Source organism: Urocitellus parryii, chromosome 3 (genome assembly GCF_045843805.1).
Source record: "Urocitellus parryii isolate mUroPar1 chromosome 3, mUroPar1.hap1, whole genome shotgun sequence".
Lineage (NCBI taxonomy): Eukaryota > Metazoa > Chordata > Mammalia > Rodentia > Sciuridae > Urocitellus > Urocitellus parryii.
In genome coordinates this window covers 41,834,820-41,858,425 of record NC_135533.1, presented here as the reverse complement: position 1 = coordinate 41,858,425, position 23,606 = coordinate 41,834,820, and positions in this window count along the sequence as shown.

Sequence of the window (23,606 nt, the reverse complement as noted above, 5' to 3'; positions counted from 1 at the left end):
GATTAAGATGTAGTGAAATGTTGCAATATGTGAAGGGGAGGAGCTATAGATGGAAGCTTTAAATTACCAACAGATTTTTGGATAGGTTTTTTGAAAACAGTGAGGGGCAGCAAAATTCTCCCCAGTGGGACACTTTGTCCACTGGCTCTTTTTTTGCTGCATAGTCTGTCTGCAGAAGTTCCTGAAATGTCCCCAGGAGGATCCTGTAGACAGGCTGGAAGAGAAGCCCAGGCACCATCTATGAAATGCTTGGTGGCTCCTGATGTTTCCAGGGTGTGCAGGTGCCTGTGAGTGGGAGAACAAGGAGCATGAATAACATGATCGCTGTAAACTGACTGAATCCAATTGAGGTTTGTCATTGTGGAATTTCTTCTCCAAAACCGAAGTGATTTCGTGTGCACTTCCTTTAGTTTTGACTATTTTCATCATGATTTTTCTTGTGTGCTGAACTTTTTTTTTTTTAATTGCACTTTTCCCATTTTACCCAGAATTACACCGGGTTCTTTTTTACTTTCAAAGTCTCCTATCTGCTATCACTTCTTTTCTGGACTTTGTCCCCTGATTTCCCTTTTGTAAAGTTCTCATCTTCAAGGGAGGAGCAGCATCCAGGCTGGCCAGTTCACTGCCCTTATCTCTACCCACACGCTTTCCTGTTCTCTTCTCTTGCCAAGCTTCCCTCTTCACTCTGCCCTTCAGCCCCCGAGCTGGCTGTGGACCCAGGCTTCTCTGCCCTGTGCAGCCCGGGTCGGAGCCCCTCTCCTAATCAGTACTGCCAGGAATGCCCTCTTTCCTCTACTAAATCCTCTCCCTTACCTCCCTAGGCTTCAACCTGCTACACGGTCTTAAATCTCCATTTCTTGCCTGACTTACATTTGTGTATTTTCTAAAGCAAATTATCTAAATTATCTAAAGCAAAGGCTTTTTGTATTCACACCGGAGCTATGACACCTTACAGATATTAAGCACACTTCATGAGATGAAATGTGGTGCCACTCTCAATCTCTTTATAGTTGAGAAGCAATGAATATTTGTCTTCTTTTCAAATGTAATGAAGAACAATTAAAAATGTCCCCAAATGATTACCAAAAAATCAATTAAGATTCATGAAAAGCAAATAGCCTTTCTTAGAATCAGAAGCAATCAGAACTAGAGACCTGACTGATAGTATTGCTTCAATCCACAGGGACAGCCAAGTCAAGCACAACCACCATGTCAGGTCATTTTGCAATGTATTTGGGGAAAAGAGATCAAATGCACATGTAGAAACTCTTGAGTTCATCAGGTTTAACTTTTCCAATCTGATGATGTGACACCTAGTGTTAATTTTGAGTACTGCTAAATAGTTTACATATGAAGCATATATATTGAGAGTATCCATTCTTTAAAAATTGAGTTTCTTTATATAACTTGTGAGATTTATTCAGGCTACAATATGGTCTTAGGACAGATTTAGCGTACCTACTGGTGTTCAAAATGCACAATTGGACTTGAAGTCTGGATGCGAGGTTCTACTCGTCATCCAACTAGCTCCTGTGACCTTATGCAGATTTTTTTCCTCTTTGAGTCTGATCACCCTCACGGGTAAAAGGGGAGTGATGGACAATATGGAGCATAGGGTCTCTCTCTAGAACTTTTCAACCCTGGCACCCAACACATGATCTTTTTAAAGAAATATCTGTGTATGCCAATTCCATTTTAAAGCTTGGGAAATGTTCCACCCAATAAGCCAGAAAATAAAACAGTTGTTAATTGGGGGCGTATGGCTATTGTTTCATGAAGAGAAACTTATGTTAAAAGTTTTAATGAATAGCCCCAAATAGGATTTTGATGAGTTATAGTAACACTATCAAATAGAGCTTCTGTTAATATGAAAATATTTCAGACCTGTGCTGTCTAGCACTGAGGCCCCAGTCACATGTGGCTGCCAAGTTCTTGAAATATGGCAAGTGATAGTGAGAATTAAAATTCAATTTTATTTAACGTAAGATTAATTTAAATTTAAGTAGCCACATGTGGCAACTGGCTTCAATCTTGGACCATATGGGTTCATACAGTATGGAGACATGGGGGTTTCTTGATGAATTTGGGGATGTATTACACTTAATTTACCTTCCATACTGATTGTCTTTGTATTAATCATGTTATTTCATGTTCACTATTTCCATTTTTGCCTGAATTTATGATATAAATGCTTTAGCATTTATTCTATAATTGTGTTCTTTCTCATGGATTCAGCTAAATAGGTCTGATTTATTTGGTTTTTGGTAAATATTATTTTTTTCCTTCTGTTTCACAAATAAGGATTAAAACATGAAAAAAAAATGAAGAACATATCTTGCATACTAAGGGTACATTTCAAAGATTAACTGCTAAACGGCTATTTTTCTAAGCTAATACTGTGAATTTGAGAAGTCTTGTTCTAAAAGAAACAGGCTTCACTTGAGATATAGAAATATATCATTTTCTATTTATTATGGTGTCTGTAAAAATAAAAATTTCAGATGATTTTGTTAAATTTAACTTAAAATTTAGCTTTCTTAAAATCTGTCTAGAAAATACCCAGTAACTTTGAATAGAAGCTTCATCCCATTTTATTCATTCAAAATTGTTTGTCACTAGTGTACTTTATTTGCTGCTCTTGAAATTGAAATTAAATCACCCATTTAACTCTTGTATTGGCACATAAACTGTTGTGGTTTCTTCTACCTGCTTCATCCAAGAGACTTTACTACCAGATGAACAACTAACACATCTTCTAACACATGCACTTACATAGACAAACACACATGTACCGCACATACACACACATTCATGCACACAAATATTCACCCCTCTAAGAGTTAAGGTGATGGGCTATAACTAAGTCCACTCTACCCCAAACTTCTTATTATAAAACTAGTGTGTAGCCTTCAAAATAATGTCACTTCCACATTTGTATGTCAATTTTACTAGCTAGTTACTTTGTATGTGTTCATGCAAAATCCATATGACTTTTTGCAATTCAAAGGATAATGCTTATATACCTATAGGAACATTAGGGAGAGCTTAACTAACTATATTTTTAAAATTTTATACAAAAGTATTTTTAATAATGACACTTGGTACTATAAAACCCTGACTTCTGAAACCAAGATTGAGATTTTTATGAGAATTTCAGCATTGTGAGTGTTATTGAGTTCAATTTCTTAAAAAATTGGTTAATTTCTCGTACTGTAATTGTACAAAAACTTATATGTCCAGAGTATGTTATTAGACCAAATGTCCTATTCTGCTATTGTTTTGGGGAAAAGTGAAGTTCCACATACCAACTTTTATCCCATCCCATGAAGTTCTGAATTATCTGTTTCTCTGCCTAATCAAGGAACCACAATTGGAAAATCATTTTATTAGCATGAATGGAGTAATACTGCATTCACCATAGTGACCAATATTGTGGTGCCTGTGGAAATACAAACTCTTTACGAACAAGAATTTGTAGACTAGTCGGGTGTGGTGGCTCACATCTCAGCAGCTTAGGAGATTGAGACACGAGGATCATGAGTTCAAAGTCAGCCTCAGAAAGTTAGTGATGCCCTAAGCAACTAATTGAGACTCTGTCTCTAAATAAAATTCTAAAAAAGGCTGGGGATGTGGTTCCGTGGTTAAGTGCCCCTGAGTTCAGTTTCTGGTACCAAAAAAAAAAAAAAAAAAAGAAAGAAAGAAAGAATTTGCAGGTACTAAAAAAAATGAGTTTGAAGTCTAGAACATTGTTTTGCCTATTTATCCCATTTAGCTATCCTAATAGTTATCTTTCTTATAAAAATGAGTGTCATTTGTAATTAGCTTTTCTTCTACAGGTTCTGCTTCAGTCACTCAATGCGCTTGGTCCTAGAGAAGGTTACTGAAATATTGTAAATGTCCAGTAGATGGCAGTCTATGCACTAGAATCCACAGAACATCCTCTTACTGCTAATTGCATTTGCCAGAGGTTGAGAGTCAAATTTGAGCTACTGCTTCACCTTCAATCTTAAGACGTAAATGAAACTTACATTTGCTTTTTTTTGTCTCATTGCTTTTGACAGAGATTTTGGCACAGTAAGAGTAAATCATTTATTTAAGACATCCATAAAAATTGGAATAATAAAGGCAATAATTCACATTTCTTTAAGTTTTCTTGATTTATCAGAGAAACAAACTGGAAGGTGTGATTCACAGCCAAGATGCTGTCCTGTAAATGTGATCAGCGACATACTAGAGTATGTTGTGTCATTTAAGTACATATGATATGGGAAAAGTTATTTGCTATAGTTTGGATCTAAAATGTCCCCAAAGTCTCACATGTTAAAGGCTTGGGCCCCACCTTTGCACTAGTGGGGGGTGTGGGATATTTAAGAAGTGGGACCTAGTGGGAAGCTTCAAGTCACTGGGGCATGTTCCTGAAGGATAGTTTGGACCCCATTCTCTCCTCTTCCTCTTTCTGGCCATGAGACAAGTGGATTTTCTCCACTGTGTGCTTCCTTTGTGTTGTGCTCAGGCCCAAAGCATCAGGATTAATCCATCATGGACTGAAACCTTCAAGACTGTGGGCCAAGATAGTTATTATCATTAAATACTAACAAGTGGCTTATGTACAGTCTTCCAATATGGTTTGTCAAAGAGAAAATTCTGGAAGAGAAGAGAGAGAAGAGAAGGGTGAGAAAGAGATGGGGGAAGAGAGAGAGAGAGAGAGAGAGAGAGAGAGAGAGAGAGAGAGAGAGAGATGCCCCAAGGGGACTTTTGCCTTTAGGGTTGTTTTTGTATACCTCAAAAAATTTGGAACAAGTACCTTACCCCACTGGAGAACAGATAGAGGAAGAATCATTGTTTCTAAGAGTCAATGCATTCAGAGCATCCAGGGAGGAGTTAATCAGATCAGAAATAAATAATTTTCTGAGGGTGTCAGAAGTGGAGAGGCTAATACATTAGTGAAAGCTCAAAGAGAGATCTTTCCTGATCAAAAGACTAGGAAGGTACCAGGGGGTGTCAGTGTCTGTTTAAAGCTAAGATAGATTTGGCATAATGAAGAAAAATAGGTCATACAGAACAGGGAAGGCGAGAGGAGATTAACCAAGCATTTCTTCACACATGGCTTTTGCTCAGCTGGAGATGCTCTTCTCCCCTCTGCTATTCACCAGGTCATCATCTTTTTAGTTTTCAGGTCTCAGACTCATAATAAGTGTTTTTTTTTTCAATAAATGATGAAGAGCTTACCATGCGGAGAAAATTAATATTCCAAGGCCAAGGATTTGATGATACAAAAGAGACAGCAACTACAGTCACAGTAGGGGCAGAAGAGGGAGAACTCTTCCCTGGGAAAGTTAGCAAATTCTTGCCACAGAAATCCCGCATAGTTTCTGTGGACCACTAAAAGAGGCATGTAAATCAGGATAAAAACCTAAGAAGAGGTCAAGACAATTTTACTTCTGGGTGTACACAGAAAAGAATTGAATAAGAGTCTCCAAGAGAAGATATTGGTTCTTTCATGATCAAAGCAGCATTATTCACAATGGCCACGGCAACACAAATGTCCATGGAGATGTATAGATTGATAGACGGATGGTGGCTGCTAAACAACATGCAGTTTACACAAACAACCAAATGCTCTTCAGCCTTAAAAAGGAAGGGCATTCTGACACATGCTACAATGTGGAAGAAACTTGAGGACACTGTGTCGAGTGAAATAAGCCACTGAAAAAAGGACAAATATTGAATGGTTCCACTTATATGGAGGTACCTGGGACAAACACACCTATAGAAGCAGAAAGTAGAATAGTGGTTGTTCGTGGCTGGGGGAGGGAGAAATACACAGTCCTTTTATGAGTATAGAGTTTCAGTTTTGCAAGGGAAAGAAGGTTCTGGAGATTGGTTGTTTAACAATAGGAATATACACAACTCTACTAAATGTACACTTAAAATATATTTCTTAAAATTATTAAGAAGGTAAATTTCAGGTTATATATATTGTGCCACAATTAGAAGAAATACAAAAAAGGAGAAAGAAAGAGAGAGAGAGAGAGAGAGAGAGAGAGAGAGAGAGAGAGAGAGAAAGAGAAAGAGAGAGAGAGAGGAGATAAGGCAGGACAGAGTGCTTTGGTGGACATCTGCATCATTCTTTGCTTTGGAGTGGAGAGCTCGACCTGTAGTTCAGCTTTGTTTAAGTCTTAGGCATTAAGCATTTTTAGTTTGAACCACATGCTACCTAGGCTAGTTGGGCCTTGACCTTACATTGATGTCATCTTGCATTCCAGCTTTGTTAACAGGGCTCTGTCATCTTTGAAGAGGCTCTGGATAGAAGTCTCTAGGGTTGGGGTCTTGCCTAACAGACCCTTCTTTTGCGCCTCATTCTTTAGGTCCCATCTGAGTGGGACCTAAATTTGAGACCTTATCTTCTTGCTAATTGACATCCCTGCAGATACCTCCTGCCTGCATTGCCTGCTTGGACTCTCTGCTCCAATTAGGGTGATGTAATGTCTAGATTACCCAGGACAGTCCCAGTTTTAGCATGCCAAGTCCTAAATCCTGAGAAATGCCTCAGCATGTCTTAGGGCAACCTGGGACAGTTTGTCACCCTATCTGTTCTTGCCTTCCTTCAGCATGTTCCTTGTGTCCCATGCTGTAACACTTATCCCTGACCCTTAGTGGAGACAGGGGTTAAGCCTAGACAGGGTGCCAAATATACAACCTGGAGTATGAGGCAGTAGCTACAGCCAAGCAATACCGGGCACAGAGGATGAAGAAAAATAAGTATTTGGAAGGCACTGAAGTTCAAAGCTAGGAAGCCACAAAGAAAGGCAATGTGGTGCTATGAGATAACATTAGGAACTGTGCTGAGATTTGTAAAAGAACAAGTTCCTTTAATCCTTATAATCTTATAAATTAGACATGATTATCACCATTTTTTAGATGAGGAAACTGAGACTTAGAATAGTAATTGGGTGAATTAGACTTTGAACTCAGGTCTTTGTATAGTATCTCAGCGGCCCTGGGAGCTTTCAAAACACTCCTGATAAGCCTGATTTAACTGTTTCGGGCATGGCCTGGGCTTTGGGAGTTTCACATACTCCCCAGGTGATTTTAATGTACACTTAGGGTTTAAACCACTATGCTCAAGCTTGACTTTCTATAGTTATCTTTTTTATCTTCCATGAAGGCGAAGGTTCAGAATACAGGCATGGCTGGGGAAGTCAAGCCCTAAAAACAAAGATGGAAATAATGAGAATAGGTTCTAGGGTGATGGCATCAGTGCATCCCTAGTCACATGTGCTACTTCCTTTCATTAGCTACTCACCATAGGTGAATCAGACTGCTTTAGATGTGCATAGTGAAGACCGGTGCCTTTGGTCTGCCTATTCCTTCTTGACATCTCACCCAGATGTCATGTCCTATGTGCACAAGAGGCTGGGTGTACCCGCCTCCATACCTGCTTTTAGCCACTGGGATAAATCAGAATCAAGCCTTAGCTCCTTCCAGAATTCCTGTCTTATAAATTATCCTAAAAAAAAAAAAAAAAAAAAGAACTTCCTCCTATCCAACTCCATGCTTTTTGTCCTATGAAAAGAGGCAGAATGAGGACTTAGATTTTGAGATTTTACTTGGGATGGTAAGAGTCACCAACTCCTTGGGGTCTATTTGAGTTGTTTATTAGCCTGTGTTCCATTATCAGATTGGTAATTCCTTTTGTTATTTTCCTGAAGAAACTCAACCAGGTAGAAAGTAGAGACATTCATACTCTGGGGGGACCACTCAATCAACCCTTAACTTTGGCACTCAGGCAAGAACCAGTTGACTATCAGGACCTCATCCCAGGAACACTGCCTACAGAGCTCTTAGTTTGAATACTTCCTGAAGGCCAAATCCTGTAAAATGGCCCTGAAATACAGCCTAACTATCTATATTCAAGAAAAAAAAAAAAAAGGTCTTAACAAAGGGCACACTTTAGGTAAATTGACTAAGATTCCAATTCCTGTCAGTGGATGCAGGAGTATCAAGAAATTTCATTTTTCCTTCATATTCAAACTTAAAAGATCCTGTAATCATTTCCACATTTCTAGTAACCTTCTGTTTCCTCCAAACTTGGAGCTTGATTTAATAATCCTGTGGTGCTGATAGAAATACTGAGATAGGTTCACCTTCTCTTGCTCAGTCTTAATTGGCCAGGAGAGGGTTTTAAGACAGCCTGTGGGGGGAAACCCAGGATGGTGTCTGTAAGCCAGGTGTCACTGACCGACATTGGCTCTGATCACTAAATCAAGGATCAGCAAATTATGGGCACAGGGTAAATTTGGACTACTGCCTCAACTATTTTTTTTTATCCTAGTAAACTATAATTTTATTGCATGATAGCTATGCACATTCATTTACCTATTGTCTCTGGTTGCTTTATTGGGAATATGGCAAAGTTTACTAGTGGTGACAAAAAAACCTGTCCTGTAAAGCTCTGAAATATTTGCTATCTGGCTCTGAATAAGTTGTAGTGGGTTCTTTACAGAAGTAGCAGAGTTGGTTGAAGATATTCAATATGTGTCTAACCTTTTGGGGAGATCAAGATCTAAACTCAAATAGGCCACCACTTGACTTGAATGAGGTACTTGGGGAATTTAAGTTTGGTTTCTCAAAGGCTATTAGCAGTGAGACAATGCTGGTGTCCTCTTGGCACAAAAGAAGTTTTTATTTTTAAATACTCATTATGAAAATAGTTTTATTTTTTTAAACATCAGTGGAAATCACAAACTAGTATTGGGTATAATTTGGGTTAGTGCTCTAGTCAAAAAAAAAAAAAAAAAAAATTGGAGGCCTCTTGGAAAACTTTTCCAGGACAGTTCTTTATATTCAGCCTGCAGGAATGAATGACTAGCTTTTTTTTTTCTTTCTTTCTTTTTTTTTTACTCTTGTCCCCTTGGGTCTTATTGTTCTCATTTTTTTTTTTTTAACTAGTGAGTCAGAGTCTTGCTACAATGAGAAAAACGTTCGGTCTCACAGGCCCTTGCTATCGTGAGAGATGGTGCTGCGGTACAAAAATGTCACTGCAGAACTAAATATAGGCCCAGCAGTGCACTCGCTCCCAGGCCCAGCTATTTCTCTGCAGACAGCCTTGGCACTCTCAAGGAGCCTCCTCCTTTTTCTCTACCCTGAGCTTTTTTACACTACTCTGAGGAATCTTTCTCCTTAGGGTAGGGCTGTTGAGGTGTTCCTAATTCCCCAGAGCACAGGAGGAGAGCTGAGCCTTCTCTGGAGGAGACAAACTGCTCTTGGACCAAGTGCAGAGTTAGGAGCCCTAAGACACCTTGCTAGAGCTTGTTTTCTTTCTCAGGTCTTCAGCTATTTGCTCTTTGTTTAGGTGATAGCACTTAGCTGCAAAGTGTGATGAGGACACAAAGGGCGGAACTTTTCAATTTGCTTCTTTGTAGAAATGAGTCGGGCAATGCATTCTATGGATTCAGTAATGAGAAGGTGCATTTCTAAGGATACAAAGAAACTGATGCAATAACGTCACTGGGAAGAGGAAGGGAGACCGTATTATATTTAAATCCAAAGGGAGGGAGGGTGTATTATATTTAAGTCCAGCTAATTTTAAGTTTCCTTGCTTGTCTGAAGCTGGCATGCTTGTCTTCTCAACAGTCTCTTCAAAAGGTAGGATCCTGAGCTCATGACCCTTCTTGTTATTGATCAACTCCCCATAACCCTAGGAATAGTACTTGGACCTCATCCTGCAAGAGGAGAGATGCCCCAGTACAAGGAGGACAAAAAATGTTGGCTTTGCTCTGACTCACTGTGTGACCATGAGAAATTCTGATTACAGACCAAATGGAAAAGTCAATGCTTTTCCCTAGAGAAACATCTCTGACAGTGCCTCCCACCCACTCACCCTATATTTCTGAAACTGCGTCTGTTGGCAGTAAGGAAGGCAGGGACCTCCACAACCATGAGAGGGGGGCAAGCTCCAGACAGCTGGGATAACTCACTTGGCTGGGAGCCTTGCTTTTGACATGGATGACTGTGTTCCATAATGTAAGTCCAGCTGCTGTAACAGATAAACCCTGAAATCTTAATAGCTCAGCTCAGTTGCAGTTTCTTACTCACATAAAAGTCATTAGTGCTGGAGAATCAGGTGAGGTAGGGGATGGTGCTGTCCTCTATGCAGTCTTTTGAAGACCTAAGGTAAGAAGATTTCCCGTCTCAACATATGACTTTTGTAGATGTCCTTGATCTAGATATGAAGCCAACAGATAGAGGAAGGGTAGAAGATCACATATGAAGTTTTTATAATTCAGATCTGGAAATAGAACTTATGATCTCTTCTCAAATTCCAATACCAGATCTTGCAGCACATGACCAGTTCAGTAAAGGTATTCTAGTGTGTTCTGGAAAGAAAAAAATTTAAAAACTTGCATATACAACTTGCCACTTTCTGTTTCGGTGGCCAAGGCCCACTTCCCAGATTAGCTACTATTAATGGTTGGTCCATCACAGATTCTGGTCTTCAAGCAATGGAGAGCCTTGGAGCCTTGAAGATCATGATTGTATACCTGCTTCTGAAGAGTCTGTTTAGTTTGAAGAGGTCAGTGACAGAAGGATGGAGAATAGGGTTCAGTGCCCTGGAAATCACTAGGAAGAACCAGGTAGGATTGTAAGGAAGGAAGATCATGGTCAAGTTATCTGGGCCCAAACAAGTTCCAGTCATGGGATAAGGCAGATTGATCTCAGGATCCAAGGTGGAATCACAGTTGAAATTATATCTCTTGACCAATTCCATCAGTTAGGAGAAGCTGTAGCCTGGGTGCTCAGGAATTGGGACAAATGTTTTGTATATAATATATTAAGTGAAATCTGAACAATACCTCCTGATAGAGAAGGATCTCTGCTCTATCAGACTTGGTATAATTAACTCTGAAGCTAAGTAAGTTAAAGAACCCCAGAATCTTCAACTGGAATAGGAGAAAGCAATTATATATACCGTTTTCCCCTTTCCTTGAATCTGTTAGGCAGAGTGGTAGACTCCTTAATTCTATTCCACTACACATCCCAAACTGTCTTGGTAACTCTATACCATTTTCTTGGCCAGTCAACTTGGCAACCTGTAAGCCAAATCCCCCATGTGAATCTGCAATTGTATGATTAATGAGAAAGTGTACTCCACAATTATAAGTAATGTCTCCCGAAGGTGAGCATTTTCCAGCAAAGGATGTAGAGATGCATTTGATTGGACCATCTCAGTTTAGTCACAATGAGAGGGAGGTGGTGAAAGTAGAAGGTGGTGATGGGGTCTCAGATAGTTGGCTGTCCCCTTCCTTCTAGTAGGCAGCATAAGCCAAGGCCAGAAGAATGGGCAAATTCAGAAACTATGCAGGAGCTCATAGCCCTGAATTTCAAGCTCACTGCTAAATCTAGAATGGACCAGAGGCAAGCACAGTGAGAGTATGTGGTTGATGATTCAGGGTCAGAGAAACTAGAATGAGTGGCTTAACATCTGCCAAAATTAGGGGTTTCCTCTTAGATCTATGCAGACTGTTCCCATCAAAAAACAATGGAAATTTTAGAACAACCAAAAAAGGTTCCCACTCTTCATTTTCTACAAACACTAGCCCCCAAACAATGCTTGACATTACTCATGTTGCTTTCTGTCCTCAGTATTATGTGGGTCCTCAGCCAAGGAAAGAATTGACTCCAAGGTAAGTGTGTGGAAACAAGGATGCAGAGAAGGCCTGACCTTTCAGATGTGTCTCTGTAAGTTCTGGTCACCTGAGCAGATGCTGTGAGTGTTCTGTGCATAACTCCTGGATATTTCAGTGTCTGTAACTCAGGGCCCAAGGCCTCCCCACCCCCACCAGTGGAAACTTCTCTGCCTTACTCTGCCTAAGAGCAGGAAGGCCAGAAGTGTCAAAGGATTAACACCTGCCACTCCCCACTCCCGGCCCCAGCAGCACCCTTCCACCAACTTGAGAGCTGGCTATGCACACTTGTTCTCTGTCCCTTGGGTGGGATAATTCTGCCACATGTGGTCTTCCTCTCAGTTTTCCCATGTATATGAGCTAGCTGCTCCCCTTCATGTATCACTTTCCTAGTTCCCAACTAATATTCCCTTCTCTTCTCAAATAGACCACTTGCCTGTGGATCTTTGCTTCAGGGTCGGTTTCTGGAAGGATGCAAACTAAGACTACACTTTTCCAGAAAATGTCCTGGGATGCATGAGGGGATTATTCTTACACTTTAATATTTCCACAGGCAGATGTTTTGGGATCCTGATAAAATTTACTCCAAACATTTCTCCCTAATTAAATCTTAATAGGTATGTAGGATTTCCCATTAGATTTTTATTACACTTTACTTGGGATCCAAAGAAAATTTATTTTCAAATAAATTATGGCAGTCGTCTAATTTTTTTTGATATTGTCTTTCGTACTAAATATGCTTTATGTTGCAATATTATACACATTGTGACTTGTTAGTCTTATTAAACTCATCCTATTACCCTTGCAATCTGGGATCTACTCAGATATTTCTGTCTTCTTTCTTCTTTCCTCCCCTTCTCCCCTTTCTTTTTAAATCTCTTCTCCTCATTTTCAGGTAGTCATTACTCAGTAAATCAATTTCACAATTCTATAACAGGTGCTGTGATCTAAATGTGTCCCCTCCAAATTTGTATGTTAAAATTTCAACCCTCAAGACAATGATATTAGGAAGCAGAGACTTATGAAGGTGATTAGGTCATAAGAACCCTCAAAATGGATTGGTGCCCTTATAAAAATGTCCTGAAAAAAAAAAAGCTAGCTCCCTTGCAACTCGTCTGCCACGTGAGGACACAGTGTCCTCACAGTGACATCGCCAGAAAAACTCCTGGTACCTTAATCTTGGACTTCTCAGCTTCTTACAAATTTTTGTTATTGATAAGTCACCCAATTTATGATATTTTTGTTATAGCACCTGAATAGACTAAATAAAAAGTCAACACTCAGAATTTGATCAACATTAGATAAAGAAGACAAAAAACAGGGCAGCCAAACTGGATTCTCAAAGAAAGAACATTTTCAAAAAGGGAGTTGTAAGAGTATTTTTTGTTTTCGGTTGTAGATATTACTGCACAGCACTGAGAGCTATACTGTGATCTTTATTACTATTCTCTGCTTCTAGAAGAAAAAAAAAAGTCAATACATTGCAGTACCAGGATGTTCAGCTCCCATCTGAGTATTTTTCCAACTGTCCCCATTCTGGGGAAAAGAAACTGGCAGATTGGAGGACCCTGAAGGTTTGGAACAGCACTCCTGGGTCTGTAGTTGTTCTTAAGGTTGGCACATGTGTGTTCTGGCTGTCTGGAAAAACCAGGAGCTGGGTGTGTGTAAGCTGTGTGCCCACAATGATTTTGCACGTGTGGTATGGCTTGATGGCTTGTTTGTTTGGGAGACCTAGAGGAAAGACAATGACGGGAAACACTGAACTCCAAGGTCAACCTCTGTATCCTGTAAGAAGCAAGAGTTCAAACCTCTCAGCCGTTCACAGGAAGAACTCTTCTGAAGGGAAAGCAGCCCTATTATATTCTTTGTGAACTATTTTACGATTCTTTCACACTAACAGAGGGCTGTGTGTGTATTTTAGAGCATACTCCTTTCATAATGGCTGGCGAAGAAGTTCAAGCTCCAGGGATCCTCAGCCAGGGTCTGCAGGAACTTAACCAGGCTTCTGATTATAACCCATTTTCGATGGACACAGAAAGTTTGCTGGGTAACAACCACAGATTCTAGAAGTAAATATTCATTGGTGAAATGAGTAGTGATGAACATATGTAGATTAGGAGGAAATATTATGTAGGCACTTCTGCCCTTGTATAAACACAGGGAGTATGAATCTAGGGAGAGCTTCCCCGACTCCTCCCTTCACTTGGATATTTTTGGACCTTGGCTTCATTCAAAAGTGCAACAGGGGAGCCTGTGATTTGACTTCTGATCAGAATTCATCAGGATATTGATGCACTGCCTTGAGGAACCTTTTCATGCATGATATTGCCTGGGACTCCATTGTGCTTACTGTTTGGGTGTATAGTTGTTTTGGAGCCTACTTTGAATGAATATTTGAACACATGACATCCTTGGTCTCAAATATGCCTTCCGGATAGTATGTCAACCAGTAATGAGATTGTGGAGGAGAAGAATTCTAATTCTCATCTGTTCCTAACTGCTAGAGATGATCAACATTTGCCAGAGGAACCTAAAATTCATGAACAGAAAAATTTGCTTTAGTTGGTTCCCTGGGTACACTCCTTTGATCTAAGACAATTGCTTGTGAGTTAGAGAGAAACGCTGGTCTTTTGAACACAGCCTAGCGAATGTAACCAGACTTCGTCCTCCAAGTTCTACAGGGTTGGGGATTGTGACAAAGGGTGAGTCAAAAGTCCACCTCATGATAGTTCCTGTAAAAAAATGTAGAGTGGAAGGCAGCCTGCTTTGAATCACAGTCATCAAGAGGCAAGCAATATGATTTTTCTTTTAAAACACAGGATATGAGTAATATTACATTTCTTTCCTTTCTCTAAATACAATGAATATGCTGCAAGCCTTCATTTGGCCTGGCTGGTGGAAAGGTCAAGATTTATCATGGTTCTGTCTTTCATGGTGCCATGAGGATGCCAATATCTGATCCCCAAAGACCACTGTTGAAGCGCTCAGACTTCAAAGATGAACTCTTCTTTAAAGATGGAGGCTCAGCTGGGGCTTCCATCCTGGAACACTGGGGTCATTGCCAAGGCTCCATGGGAACTCTAGGTGGCTGTTTCCTACTGGGGTCTCCTTGTTTCTTGGGTTACTTTAAAAGGGATCAGGACACAGGCTGCTAGTGCTTATGGAGCCCACGTGGCTTTGTTGTCTTCCCAGTCTTGAAGGATGCTACCCAGATTGCTTTCTGTTCTTGCTTTTCCATTTCTTCCATTTATTTGAGGGGTCTTTAGAAACACAATGGGAACTGTTCCTCTCAGAAGGGTGACTGGGAAAAACACTAGGTCAACACTTAGCTACAAAGAGGGTCTCTACGGTGTAATTCACTTGTGCTGACAGGACCACATAATTGAGTTCCCAGTGCTTTGTAGCTGAGAGCTATTGGGCAGGATGCAGGTTTATGGAGGGATTGGGCGTTTGTAATCATTCAATTCAAACTACAATATGTTGAGCATCATTTTAGACTCGATTGCTCTGTATCCAACATAGTAGCCATAAGACACAAGGAGTGACTTAAATTTAAATTAATTGAAACGAAATTTGTTTCTCAGTCACAGCCACATTTTAAATGCTTAGCAACCACATGTAACTGGTGGTTCTTATTGAAATGTGTATTTATAATCTAAAGAAAAAAAAAACATTTCAAAAAACTTTCTGTTTCTTATAATAGCAACAGGGTATCTCCATTATCATAAAAAGTTTTATTGGACACCACTACTCCAGAGTTAAAACGATATCAAAGAACCAGACTTGGTCCTTCCATTTGAAAAACTTGTAATTATTGTGGGCCTATGACAGAACTTAGGGTGCCTTCTATATAGTGGTAAACTCTACAATAGGGTATCAGTTTAATTTAGCAGAATTTCTTCTGCCAGTCATTATACTAAGTTCTATGAATATAATTATGCCCAAATTCCGGTCTCTACCCCCTGGGAGTTTATAGTTCAATAGAGATAAGAATAGAATGTCTCAAGGCCTGGGGGACCAGAGCAACTTTCTTTGCCTGGGAAAGTTACAAGAGACAAACACAATTATGCCCATTTCTTCCTTCTTCTCTGTCATCAACATACATGCCTTGTTTCTTGAACAACACAGAAAATACTTTAATAACTGTATTATGTAATAAGCAATTATTATAATTTTACATGGACATTCTCAAAGCACTGGGCTCCATTTGCTCTATTTTCCAAATGAGCGTGGACCACAGGGTGGGAACCGTGACAACTCCCAAATTTGCTTAGCAACATTAATCATAGGGCAGGCAATTAGACCTCATGCCAATGATGTTTCTCACTGCACTCTGTTGCTTAAAGCTGAGAGAACCTCCCTTCCGGCCCCTGCCCTCACCACAGGTCAGGTGGAGGAAACATTTACGCCTCATAATGGTCCCACAGTTCTCAGGGTTGCCCAACAGCAATCTTTTATTGAAACTCTGGTAGCAGCTATTTTCCGTCTCTTCTTCCTTTAGCATGTTTCATTTGAATTGCACAGATAATGAAATAGTTATGTCATTTACAGTAGGATGTCTCATTTTTTTTTCTGAGTAGTGACTATTGCCTGTTTTTTCTTGTATGAAAGAGACATCTATTTATTGACTGAATTATGGGGCCAAGGGGGAGCTCCCCATTGCCACTGGGGCTGGGGCCAAGGATTTAACCCCCAGGTTCCTTCCTCAATGACATTAATGTTCCTCTACTGGGAGGAGGTTGCTCAGGAGTGAAAGCAAAACTCTGTGGAGACAGAAGGCTGTTTTAAGCTGGTTTCTTTCCTCACTGTAGTGATCTTGGATAGCTCCTTCTTTTCTTCATGTTTGTGCCTTTGCCTGTGCAATGGATACAGATGCAGCATTTATGCTATTTGCTATATAATTTAAAGTTTTTGAAATCTTGGTTGTTACAGAGATTCAAGACAGCTTAATCTCTCAACTTGAAATTATTGCCTATTCCACCACCGTCTCAATGAATTACCCTGGGTAGGTCATTTATCCTTGTTGACTTACTCTTCCCATCTGTAAAGGGGGTTAGGAGTTGTCCCTGTTATGATTTAGCTATGAGAGTCCCCCAAAATCTCACGTGTGAGACTATGCAAGAAAGTTCTGAGGTGAAATGATTGTGTTAGGAAAGCCTTAACCTAATCAGTGCGTTGATCCTCTGATAATGATTATCTGGGTGCTAATTTGTAGGGCAGGCCCAATATGGTCATAGTTATGCTCCTTCACAAGGCTTCCAGCAGGCTGTTTTTAGTGTGTGGTCAAGGTCATAAATACTCTGATTCAGCATATGGAGTCAAGGTCATAATCATATGCTTGTGAGCATGTACACACAGATGTAAGCAGTTGGCAGTGTGCCTCCTTTGTCTGGCCTGTATATCAAAGAGGCCTAAAGAAATAGCTCAAGTGGCGCTGGGTTTGTGACTCAGTGATAGAGCATTCCCCTAGCACATGCGAGGCCCTGGGTTCGATTCTTAGCACTACATAGAAGTAAATAAAATAAAGGTATTGTGTCCAACTACTATATATATATATATATATATATATATATATATATATATATATATATATATATAACATATATACACAACTAAATATATATAAAGAAATGGCTCAAGGGACTAGATGGCGCCAGCTGGGGCTAAGGGGAACTGACTGGGGGCTGAAGCTAGAGCTCAGGGTTGGCTAGGGGTTATTACTGCCTCAGAATAAACCATGTTTATTATTCTAATGAGCAAAAAAAAAAAGTCTAGTCTGCAAAGAGAAGCATGAGAAAGGATTGGACATGTTACGAAAAACAGAAAAGTGACCCTGTTACTCTAGCCAGTGAGATGGGGTCAAGGAGTGAAGGGCTGCCTACAATGTTCTTTTTTATTTATTTTAAAAAATTTATTTATTCTAATTTGTTATATATGATATCAGAATGTAAATTTAATTCATATTACACAAATAGAGCACAATTTTTCATGTCTCTGGTTGTACACAAAATAGAGTCACACCATTTGTGTTTTCATACATGTATTTAGGATAATGATGTCCTTCTCATTCCACCATCTTTTCTACCCCATTCCCCCCCTCTTCTCCCTCTCCCCTTTGCCCTATCTAGAGTTTCTCCATTTCTCCCATGCTCCAAGCCCCCCATCCCCATTATGTATCAGCATCCTTATATCAGAGAAAACATTTGGCATTTGTTTTTTTGGGATTGGCTTACTTCATTTAGCATTATATTCTCCAGGTCCATCCATTTACCTGCAAATGCCATGATTTTATTTTCTTTTAATGCTGAATAATATTTCATTGTGTATATATACCATGTTTTCTTTATCTATTCATCTACTGCAGGGCATCTAGTTTGGTTCTACAATTTAGCTATTGTGAATTGTGGCTATAAACATTGATGTGGCTGCATCACTTTAGTATGCTGTTTTTAAGTCCTTTGGGTATAGACTGAGGAGTGGAATAGCTGGGTCAAATTGTGATTCCATTCACATTTTTCCAAAGAATCTTCATACTGCCTTCCATATTGGCTGCACCAGTTTGCAGTCCTGCCTGCAATGTATGTGTGTGTCTTTCTCCCCACATCCTCACCAACACTTATTGTTGTTTGTATTCTTGATAACTGCCATTCTGACTGGCATGAGATGAAATCTTAGAGTAGTTTTAATTTGCATTTCTCTAATTGCTAGAGGTGTTGAACATTTTTTCATATATTTGTTGATTGATTGTATATCACCTTTTGAAAAGTTCAGTTCTTTGACCCATTTATTGATTGGGTTATTTGTTTTTTGGTGTTAAGATTTTGAGTTCTTTATGTTTCTTAGAGATTAGTGCTCTATCTGATGTGTGTGTGGTAAAATAAAGAGCCATTCTGTAGACTCTCTATTCACTTCACTGATTGTTTCTTTTGCCTGCAATGTTCTAAGTCCCATGTTTATTTTAGACATTTTCATTGGCACCGGTCTAATGATGTGGAGGCATTATGGCCACTGAGTTGGAGCACATAGTCTGTTCTAGGTCTTATGTAGGAGCACACAGCTGGTTCTTAAGTTGGTTGAGCATTTGATGATAGGTTCCTGCTTCCAAGTTCAAAGTCTTTTCTGCTACACAATGGCTGATTGTTTGCTTTTTATTATTGTTTAAGGTTAAAGTTTGAAAGTGAAATAAGATCTGAAGAAAATGTTCTAGTCCAATGTAAAGATGGAAGGCCGATACTTTATTTGTAATTTGCCTGAGCAATATTTAACAGTCTCCCAGATATCTGTCTGAATGCCAAAGGGCTTGCTGTTAAATTTATTTTTTCCTCAGGAATGTAAATGACACTACCACGTTTTCCCTACTCATCCCACTCAAGTCATTACTCATTTCTGTTAGAACAAGAGTGTGAGAATTTACAAGACTATCCTGTATTTTAATTGGTATTTACTCATGGTTTTAATAGATATTTTTTGTGTTTGGTCATCTACTCTGTTAATCCCGTATCTTCAAAAAATATTAAAGTGTATTTGGGTGCTAATGATGAAAGCAAGCAGCAATGTTTTGTTTAAGATCTAAGCTGGTATAAAATATGTATTTTTTATTTCCCTGGGTCAATCAGTGGTTTTCAAATTTGTTTGGCAATGGAACTATTTAGTCAAATAAAATGCAATGCTGAAAATTAATAAGAAGAGCATTTAAACAAGAACTTGTCTACTTAAGGGAAAATAGTAGACACCATTTCTTTGATCTTTACCCCTCATCATTTCTGCCTTCTCAGGGGATTTTAAAGTTACTATTTTAAACTATAAAATTTACTGTCAATAATTCTTTTTTTTTTTTAAGTAACGATTGTAATTTATTTTTATAAGTAAGCAATAAAATACTTTAAAAATAGACTTCTCTTTTATTCTTGTACAGACTATTTGGCACATATAAGTATTATTTATGTTGTTTTCTGTTCATTCTACTTTACAATAGGCAGCATGACAATGTAAAAAGTCATTAAATTAGTGTCTAAACTGAAAGCCAAGTGACTATTTTGGAAAATGATGGACAGAAAGACACATCCTGAATCACATCATTTAACCCCTTTTGACTATAGGAGCTCAGATTATTCTCTTTTTAATTCTTTTCTGCTTTATATCTTAAAGCCAATTTTTTTTATTTATTTTTTTATTGGTCGTTCATAACATTACATAGTTCTTAATACATCATATTACACGGTTTGAATCAAGTGGATTATGAACTCCCGCTTTTACCCCGTGTACAAATTGCTGTATCACATCAGTTACCCTTCCATTGATTGACATATTGCCTTTCTAGTGTCTGATGTATTCTGCTGTCTGTCCTATTGTCTACTATCCCCCCTCCCCTCCCCTCCCCTCTCCTCCCCTTTTCTCTCTCTACCCCTTCTACTGTAAATCATTTCTTCCATTTGTATTCTCTTGACTTACCCCTCCTTTCCTCTTATATGACATTTTGTATAACCCTGAGGATCGCCTTCCATTTCCATGCAATTTCCCTTCTCACTCCCTTTCCCTCCCACCTCTCATCCCTGTTTACTGTAAATATTCTTCTCAAGCTCTTCGTCCCTACCCTGTCCTTGTTTGCACCCCTTATATCAAAGGAGTCAAATAATTCTTATTTTGTAAAAAGTTATTTTCTCAGCATAAAATAGCAGAATATGGAGTCCATCCTCAAGCATCTTCATAATGCTTCACTGAACTCCACCAAGCCAGAGGCCTTTGTTTTGTTCATCTTTATCTTATTTTTCTATTCCCTATAGTAATTGCTCCATATAAGTTCCTGTTGGAGGAATAACATGAACAACTTTGTTAACAGCACCATACACTGGAGAATACATTGTGGCTTTTAACCACTTACTCCTCTTTTTTCCCCACTGATGACATACAATGATGACTGTCAAATAGTGCAGTCCTGAACATTTAGTGAGTGTCCCTATAGAGAGGAGCTTTTTTTCCCATATTTTTTTTAGTTGTAGATAGAACTTTATTTTATTTATTTACATGTGGTGCTGAGAATCCAACCTAGTGCCTCACTCATGCCAGGCAAGTGAGCTACCGCTGAGCCCCAGCCCCAGCCCCAAAGAGGAACTTTGAGTGTCAAGTGCATTAGGTAATCAAGAGTATGTGATTTAAACTCTCTGAACTTTTATTTCCTAATTTCTAGAACAGAGCAATAGTATCCATTTGATCTAGAAAATAATATATAGGACATAGGGTTGTTGGTAGTAATATTTGTCAACTGTTTAACACACTGCCTGGTATATGGTCTGAGTTCAATACTTTTTTAATATATATTTTTAAAGCAATATGAAAGGCAATTAAGAAAAAAAATCATTGTGAAAATGCTAAGTCTGTGTCAAACCAAATTACATCCATCAATATACATACTGTATTATGTAGTCAGAGTGCTTGGTTGTGCTATACAGTCAACACAGCTTTCTGTTTTAGAGTTTTCAGGTAATTAAAATCTTACCTTTTCCAAGAGGTTGTGCAATGTGATAGGGAATTTAAGAAATTTCCTCTAGAAAGAATGTTGGTTGATGCCTGGGATAGTTATTATCTCATTAATAGTTGGCATCACATAATAACTGCAGGAAGAAGTAGGCTTCTTAGTTGGCCATTCAGAGTGCAGCTCACACTGCCAGCTGTTGCTTTCTTTTTTTTTTTTCTTAATAACTGCCTTCTTCCTGTTACAAATACCTTCCCCTTATTGCCAATTTTCACTTGTTTCACTGAAATTCTAGGTAGGTGTCCAGTTTTTTTCCCCTTTGGCATATATATTATTCAACTTTCTATAGAATCGAATCTCTGAGTAGATTTAATTTTCAACTTTCTCCATGTCTAACTGTTCCCATTCCTCTCTCATCACAATAATAAAAAAAAATTTCCTACTTCCTTAGTTGTAACTTTCTAGCTCTGTGGAAGTCAGAGTGACTCATTGCATAGTGGAATTGATGAAGTCAACAGCTGCTGGAAAAACATCTTTTTCCCTAATAGCTGTATCAACATGTGTTTGCTATTATTCAAGTAAGAAAAATACGTATATCAAACATCCATGTTAGTTCTTGCTAGAATTTTTGTTAGGGAAATTCATGTTTTGATTATAACAAAATATTCAGATGGGTACAATTGAGACACTCTGTTGGATAACAAAATCATGGAGAAATACTGTGAAGTAGAAGAAGAAAAACAAGTGATAGATGTGTTGCTGACAATACTGCAGCTGATTTCAGAACTGGTTAGATGACTTTCATCATGACATTATTAGAGGTAAAGCCAAAATTTGACGGTTTGTGCCTGTGTGGACCCTGGGTGGTCTGACTATCCATCCATACTTCTGTTCAACAAACATTAGTTTTTTGTTATGGTAAAATTTCTGCCTCATGGAGCTTAAATCCTAAAGGGGGAATAGACTAAAAGAATAAAAACAGTCAAGTAAAATAATTGATATATTTTGTGATGGAAAAATAAAAGAGGCTAAGATAGAGATTAAGAAGGAATGACTTGCTTCAGGTAAGGAAAACCTGAAAGAGCTCTGAGAAGTGACACTGAGGCTGGGCCTAAAGGATGAGAGGGAGCTAAGAAAGAGAGAAAGGTGAAGGAGCTTCTCAGTCAGAGGGAGCAGCTGTGCAAAGTTCTGTGACCAGAAAAGGCGTAGCATGCTCTTGGGGCTGAAAGAGGATCAGTGGCTCTGGTGTACAGATGGTGAGAATGTGCAAGAGAGAGCGAAGGGCAGGGACTGGACCACATAAGACTTTATAGGTCTTGGTACAGGTATTCAGTTTTATATTGAGTGCAATAATATGTCATCAGAGGATTTTCTGCTATAGTATATGTCTATGTGTGTGTGTGTGTATGTGTACATGCATGGGACAATTTATGTTTCTGTGTAATAAATGACTAAATGAGTTGGGTACAGAGCAAAAGTGGAAATAGACTAGCTAGGACAGACCAGGATTTGAATGACAAATGTTCACACTGAGGTAGTAGCTGTAGAAATGAGACAAGAATGCCAAAGCAAGACGTGTCATGGAGATGGAACTAATGGAATCTGCTGGATTGGCAATAGGGATCATGGCAAGAATATTTCAGGGAAACTCCTAGATTTGAGGCTTGAGTAACTGCATAGATTACCAAACAATTTAAAATTATGTAGAATATTTTGTAGGATGGAGGAAGCATCAACAGAATAGTTTTGAATAGGATATAGGAGAAATATCTGTGAAACATCCAAGGAGAGAGAGAGTCCAGTGGTCAAATGGGTAAAGGGACAGGAAAAGGTTTAGGATGAAGCCTGGGGAATTTTCAACATATATGGTAACGTAGAGGACCTTTGAGGAACAAACTATCTCAAAAAGAGAACAACAAACTGGATTACATCAGAAGCAGACATATTTAGAACAGAAAGACCAAAAATTTGTATTTTCTAAAATCAACACTTTGAGAAAAGGAAATATAACAGAGTAACAGTATGAAATAAGAAAAGAAATCACAAAAGAATTATGTATAACATTAGAATAAAAAAAATAAGAGTTGAAGTAACCTAATTGATCGAATAAAAGTGACATAAAATCAGGTTAAGAATGAATTAGTTCACTGAAAGACCAGATTGAAAGTCCTAGGAAATGTGAATGTTCAGAGGCAGAGATAATATAAGAACCAACTTGTTTGTTTTTGATTTGCATTTTTCTTTATTTAATTTTTTTTGGTCCCAGGGATTGACCCCAGGGCACTTAGCCTTTGAGCCACATCCCAATACCTTTTTATTTTTTATTTTGAAATAGGGTCTCACCAAGTTGCTTAGGGCCTCACTAAGTTGCTGAGGCTGGCTTTGAACTTGTGATCTTCCTGCCTCAGCCTTCCAAGAAGTACCAGGTACTTTGGGAACCACTGAAG